This window comes from Triticum dicoccoides, chromosome 4B (assembly GCF_002162155.2).
Source record: "Triticum dicoccoides isolate Atlit2015 ecotype Zavitan chromosome 4B, WEW_v2.0, whole genome shotgun sequence".
NCBI classification, from domain to species: Eukaryota; Viridiplantae; Streptophyta; class Magnoliopsida; order Poales; family Poaceae; genus Triticum; species Triticum dicoccoides.
Genome location: NC_041387.1, coordinates 569,312,758 through 569,320,466, shown reverse-complemented (window position 1 = coordinate 569,320,466; position 7,709 = coordinate 569,312,758).

Below are 7,709 nucleotides of genomic sequence, written 5' to 3'. Positions count from 1 at the left end.
TCAATATACACAAATTTTCGACAAATGGAATATGTAATGAAAAAAAATATGGCATGAGATAATTCACATATATGATGCCTGGCTCCATGGCGGTGCATAATTCACATATATGATAACTAGCTGAAAAACATGGCATTGCATAATTCACATATCTGATATAGAAAGCAAACATGAGGCATTCACACAAAGCATGTCTAATCTAAGCAGATGGCATGGCAATGCAAGACACCATATGCATGATATGAGCAATATAACCGAGCCAAGTTAGAGCATGCACCTCGGGGGGAGGGGGAATACGACTGTTCATCTCTCTCTGAATCCTCCTCTAAGGAGCTATCTGTAACCAGCAAGAAATCTGCATCGACAGGTAGCACTGACTGCTCAGAAGACCTTGTTTTCACTCCAGATTTTCCCATGACCGACTCAAATGGCTGATGAACAGGAAGAGTAGATGAATGTATAAACATTGTTGACAAATGGAATACATTATGGAAAAAATATGGCACGATACAATTCACATATACGATGACTGGCTAAACAGGATGGCATTGCATGATTCACGTATATGATGCCTGGCTAAAGAAGATGGCATTGTATAATTCCCATATACTCCCTCCATTCCTAAATATTTGTCTTTTTAGAGATTTCAAATGGACTACCACATACGGATGTATATAGACATATTTTAGAGTGTAGATTCACTCATTTTGTTCCGTATGTAGTCACTTGTTGAAATCTCTAAAAAGGCAAATATTTAGGAATGGTGGGAGTATGATATAGAAACCAAACAGGTGGCATTCACACAAAGCAAATCTAAACTAAGCTGATGACATATAAGATGTATAATGTAAGCAATGCAAGGTGCCATATGCATGATACGACCAACATCAGCATGCCAGGTTAGAGCAAACACCTCAGGTGGTAAAACAGGCGTGGTCGGCTCCTTCTGAATCTCCATCTGAACAGTTATCTTCCTCTGGAATACAATCTGGAAATGCAGGAGGGTGGGGACACTTCGCCCACCATGGAGCGGCGTCTGCATGACATTATATTCGCACGCAATGGTCTTCTCTTTTTCTCTACATGTTCAGTACGATTGTGTACAATATCTGACATGCATAATAAAAAAATTGTTAGATTTTGTAAGGCCTAAGGGGTGCATGCAAAAATCAAGACTGATGATAGCAAACGAGTGGATGGATCCAAAACTAATGATAGCAGGTAGATTATAGCTTCAGTTTAAAAAGATAGACAATGGATCATCTATTGTTTGTTGCTCACCCAACATGAACCACATAGAAGACCCTAGATGAACCAGATAGTAGACAGATACTATTCGTTGCTGGCTTGATATGAGACCCATGGGCAATTCAAAACTCAAGATTGAATGATAAAGTAGCAGGTCATAGTAACCGATGTATAACATAAGCAAACACGAAAGATTGCGACCTCTCTTTCGGAACTGTGTAGTCCTCAGGTTCATCTGCTCAGTCGATGATGGTAATGCAGTTGGCGTGGCTGCCGGCAACGGGGAGGATGATCTGAGGCGGCGAAAGAAAGTCTGCAGGGGGGATCTCTGCTGTAGTGAACGCTTCTGTCGATGGTGCACCTCAGGTGGGGCGGATGACGGCACGGCAGGAGCAGGACATAACACACAGAGTTTTCTTTGACGCCTATCTGAAATTGAAGTAAATCTATAAGGGCTCCTTAGAATTGGAGGATTCTATGAATGCAGGGACAGGAAAAACACATGAATAGGATAGGAATGCACGTGCAAAATAGAGCATTTGGAAACATAGGATTTCAGTCAACCTGGGTGTTTGGCTCACATGAATTGGAAGAACAGAGGAATGGAGAAACAAAGTGATGCGACGAGTGTACAACCTCTTTGGCAAAGCCTTGTTGACCTCAGCATCACTGGGTTGGACGTGGAGGATGGTGATGATGCTAGTGTGACTGTCAGAGGCGGGGAAGAAGATCCGAGGCCTCTGGAAACCGCGCCGAGGGTACTGCTCCGCTGTGATGGACAGTTCCGTTGTTGGAGCAGCTCCGCTAAGGTGTATGGCGACGAGGCTGAAGCATGACAAGACAGACAATGTTAATATGAAGTGGGACCCTAATATCATCTGCAATAGATGATGTAAAATACATCACCAAAAAGTGCTAGATGTAAAACGCATCAGCCGCGCCACGGCCGCTTTGACAGATGCTGTGACTACTGTTCACTCTGAACTTAATAGAAGAAAATGAACTTCACAGTTGAAACTGAATTTTACTGTCGAAACTGATTGAACTAGTAAGAGAGCATTGCAATAGCTGTTTAGGGTGTTCGAGCAGTACTAGCAGAGAAGCAGTGATCTAAATCAGCAGACGCTCGAGCAGGGAACGCACTAGCAGAGAGCAAGTCGTGCAGTAGCACCGTGAGGGAGTGCTAAAGCAACAACTAGTGTAGTTGCCGGAGGTCGTGCAGCAGCAGCAGCAGCGCAAGCGAGAGCAAGAGCAGAGCAGCGGCATGAACGAAGGCAGGAGCAGTGCAACAGCGCGACCGACAACAAGAATAGAGCCGCAGCGTGAGCGAGAGCCGGAGAAACTACAACTAGTGAAGTTGTGGAAGTCGCCGCCGAGGAAGCAACGGCATGGGGGAGAGACGCCATGGATGATGTGGCCGGCAACGGTGCCGTCGATGGAGACCCTCCATGTCTGCTCGGTATCGAGCACCGGCAGCCCCGTGAGATTGAATAAAAGATAAAATGCAGTGGTCAGTGCAGAACCTCCTTGGTGGTGCCGAGTTGGCCTCGGCTTCATCGGAGGAATTGGCAAGGGTGCTGCGGTTCCGGTGGGGCAGGTCAAGACGGTGCTGTGGGGATTGAGGAGGCGCAATAGACGAGGCGAACGTCGGGGCAGCTTCTTGGAGGTGGAGGACGGGGCGGCTGATCCTCCACGAACAACAAGAGCCGTGGCTCCGACAGTGGCACTTGCAGCTGGAGCTCCTTGCCGTATTGGATCCTGTGCACGGGCATGGGATGCGCGTTGCTGATGTGGTGGTAGAGCGCCGGCGGCGGGCCTTCGTAGCCGCAGACAGGCACGAGGCATTTGCAGGGCGCGAGCGGACACACGCTCTCGTGATCGGCGAGCTTGTGGTAAATCACGTAGAGCCCATAGCCTTCATGTGGGCACACCACCCTCAGCGACGAAACAACGGCTTCGACCGCCGTGCTCCGCACGTCGAAGCCACCGCTGCGCTCGCACTTCTGGGACTGCTGCTAGTTCCCGGGGCGCTCGATGCGGCAGTCCATGCAGGCCAGGTGCCCTCCCTTGTACTGCAGAAATCAATCGAACAACACATGAATCAAGAAACCTGCACCTTGCTCAATCAGCCGAACAGACGAGGTGTATTCGAACCTCATACACTTGAGGCGTCAAGGGGCGGAGGCACAAGGTGCAGTGGAGCATGGTGAGGTCCATGGAGACCTTAGTGAGCTGCCTCGTCGGTTCTTGTTCCGTCTGCATGATCTCGCCCTCCTCGTGCACAACCATCTCTCGCTTGGGCCGGGGCATTACAAAGATTTACCGTCACATATTTTATACTCTACGCATAACTGTCCTCTCGCATACCAAGGAAGGTAGTAGCTTGAGTTTTCTGGACAAATTTTCCCCTGCGCATGAGTAAGCTGCATAAATATCGACAGTAAATGCGCATGCAATGGTTGGCTTGTCCTCCTTCCTTTTCGCTTGAGTTGGCTTCCCCAGGCGGTCAAGCCGCATCCGGCGCTGCACGTGTTTGCCTGTAGCCATTTTCTGCTTTGGAAACTGGTGCGATTAATGGGGGCAGAACTAATCGAGCGGGGCCACAGATGGAAACCAACGCGGACGCGCAGACTAATGTGAGAAAAACAAGAAAAAGTTATACGCAAAGTAAAAGGAATCGGAGGGAGTACTACTTCCAGGTGCATTAAATCAACACATGCAAGTATCAAAAGGAGAGTCAAGGCATGCATGCATGCATTGTAATTAATGCATCAGTAAGCCTAAATTATTGAAATATATCGAGTGCAGTGCTTTGATGTGTCGTGTCAACTCATACATCAACGAGATGTTTGATTATCCTCTCCCTCGCGGACTTAACTGCACCTGCCTTTGGCTGTATGACAGGTTGGCCACCCACCTGTCGGGCCCACATGTCATACACGCAAAGGCAGGAGCGTCCCTCCCTCGCCCATGAGTGTGGTGGCTGGCAAGACTAGGAGAAGCTTTCACTACACGCTCTCCCTCCCGCACGCGATGGACATGCAGCAGTTCTATCGGTGTCAAATGGCCAGAAGCGTACTGTAGTACTCCTCCACTGCAGTAGTACTCCATCATTGTTCGACTTCCCGAAGAGGCGAAGAGCCAAGCGCAGCCCGGACGCTCGTGTGGCAGTTTCATGTGTAGAGTAGTCTAGGATAGCGTGTACCGTGCCTGTAAGCTTAAAATCGTTTGGGTCGGCTCCATGCTATGTGGCTGTCTTGATTTAAAAAAAATTAAAATATTCTTCTGGCCCTACCTGTCACCCTGGTGATTGTAGTTTGCACGCTCATCTGGTCAAGACAGGGATATATATTTTGATTGGTTTTTTTCGAAAAGGGGGGACTCCCCGGCCTTTGCATCAGAATGATGCATACGTCCACATATATTTTAATTTGTGGTGGGTAAATGTTAGAGGTTGCAGCAAATATATTGTACACTGCGGGTCTTTCAGCCAAGTTTAGTGGCAAGCATGTGGGGCCAGTGCTATGATGTGTCGCGTCAACTCGTACAACGAGGAGAAGCTTGATTTAACTACACGCCTTCTCCCTCGCCCATGTGTGCGGTTGCTCGCGGTGGACAGACATGCAGCAGTGGATTCGACACTGTAGAAGCAGTAGTAGTAACATCATTGTGCGTCTTCTCGAAGAGGTGAAGAGCCAAACGCAAAACGAACGTTGCATGAGACAAAATTGCTATGTGAGCCCACTATTGTACTACAACTACTTGCTAGTATAGCCCTGTAAACCAAAAAGGAGTATTTGCCCTTCTAGAGATTTCAACAAGTGACTAGACTACACAGAGATGGAGTACATATGGGGCAAAATGAGTGAATCTGCACCATAAATAAATACGTAATAGTTCTATCATTTTCCTCTCTGAGGTGCACAATATTGAGTATACTAACTAGTCTATTTTTGACAGGCATTTACGTTTCTTGACACAGTACAAACACAAGCGCTCATATACACGCGCATAAACTCACCCCTATGAACGCACACATGCACGACACTATCATCTTGAAATTTATGAAGTCACCATAGGCACCTCGTCATCGACAGGTCCATAGGTGCTTGAATGCGAAGGAGGGAGAGGGTAGAGGTTCCCGAGACGTTAAACGGTCAATGATGCATCCTCAATTACATGCAGAGGGAATTAATTGGAGAAGCAGAATAGAGCCAGCACGATGTGAATGCAACAGAGTTTGGACTCTCATATAATAAAGGCTCCCCACCACTCCAATCCATCTACTCCCAAGTCTCTGCACAACAGTGCTCACTCCAATCCAAGACCAAGTGACCAGAAGCCACAAGCACCTATGGAGGCGATGGACGCGAGCGGCAGTCGGCTGTGCCAAATCATCCAAGGCGCCGGCCTGCGGCCCCGCACCGCGCAGCATTTCCAGACGGTGCTGGCAACCGCAGGCATTGTAGCCCTCGCCGACGCCGGCTTCGCCTCTCGCATGGACGACATGATGGTCAACTCCATCCGCAAGTTCACCGCCATCAAGAAGTGCGCGGACGACCTTGCCGTACTGCACCGGCCCGCGCGCTCAGGCTCATCATTGCCTGCCTCCCTCATCGGCCTCCATGGTGACGAACTCTTTCAAGCCCTGGTGGCCCTGCAGGCGCCAGAGGTCGTGACGAAGAATGTGCACCTCGAGGCCGCGCTCGCCGCACAGTGCCTCACCATGCAAGAAACCGTTGACCTGCACATCCATGTCTACGAGGAAATCGTCTACATAGGCCACTACAAGGCAAGCAAGGACAGAAAGACGTTGGCCTTCTTCCAGTGGCTGGAATCTTTGGACGCCATTGTTCAGAAGCACGTCGACCTGGCCACGAAATCCGCTGCTACTTAGGCGTCGTTCGGTGGGCCGGCGCCCTGAGTCGAGGAGGTGGACGTCGTCGATGGATGCATCTCTTCTTCTTGCCTCGTGTAACCAGCACTGCATCGCCTCGTGGCCTTAATGTTTTATTAGTATAGTACTCCCTCCGTTCCCAAATATAAGTCTTTCTAAAGATTCCAGCAAGTGACTACTACATACGGAGCAAAATGAGTGAATCTACACTCTAAACTATGTCTACATACATCTGTATGTTGTATTCCATTTGAAATAGTATCTAAAAAGGCTTATATTTATGAATGGAGGGTGTATATGGCATTTTAATTCCAGTCGTAACGTTTTCACTGTGAGGTGGGGCCGCAGTTGAGCAAACCCACCCCGCCCACCGGGCGTCAGCCGAGTTTAGAATTAGAAGAAAGAAACGAGGGAGGAGAGCTAGCTGTAGCACGGATGCTATTGTCAGATGGGACTCATGTTTATAGAATAGGAGTACTGAGCACTCGTGACTCTTTTTTTTGAGGGAAAAATTAGTTGTATGTCTAGTACCACTAGTTGGGTTCGTGCGACCTATAGCTGTCATCACCTTAGGTCTCCTTTTCCAACCGCGGCTACGCTTCACAGTACATATTTTTTTCACGCATTTATCCTCCTATATGTACTCCTAGGCTATTTCCACGTGCTCCCATTCGCCGACATGTGGGACATAGAACATCTGGGTCGTAGTGCATGCATGAGTCGGAGCATATGCCGGGGTACTTTACATTTCAGACCTCATGAATCACATGCAAACCCCCCGCAGAAGAATAAATAAATGAATGAATTGCTACATGCAACCGGATTATTTTCTTGGAAACCGGAGCACGTTCCTTAAATTTTGGACATAACATGTTTATAAACAAAAAAAATGACCGGACCTAAACTAGTCTAAGAGCCTCTTTGATTTTTCCCGCAAAAAAAGGGCCTCTTTGATTCGCAGGATACTGAAAACACAGGAATGGGGAAAGTATGATGGCGATGAACCGAGACGAGGAGAACTCTAACTCAGTTAGAGGTTAGAGTTAGATTCTAACCCTGAACTAACTCTAAACCAAAGAGGTGTATGAATGGCAAGGTTAGATTGATAATAAATGCTCTATCTCAATCATTTGACTACTTTGGACCCTATTTCCTGCCGGATTTGTGGCCGGCTCTTCTGTGGCCTTCTCCCGCTCACAATTGACATAAACGAACCATCTATACAAATCAAGCATGCAAAACATGATAATTTTTACTTTGTCCATACAAATGAGATATCCCACTTAAACATACAAGTCATCAATCAAGCTTCCCAAAATAAAAAAACACTTCGGGTCTGTTTGGTTCATGACTAACTTTGCCACAACTAAGCTTAGCAAAGTGCGGCTGCCACAAAAAGTGTTGCTAACAAAATGGCCACAACAAGTGTGGCAAGAATTGGCAAGAGGTTGAGTCTATGACATGTGTACCATGTTACTAGAAAAGTATGGCAAGCCATAAGTGTGATAATGAACCAAACACATGCCCAAGATATTGTGCAACGCCTAAGCTTAGGCGTGGCAAC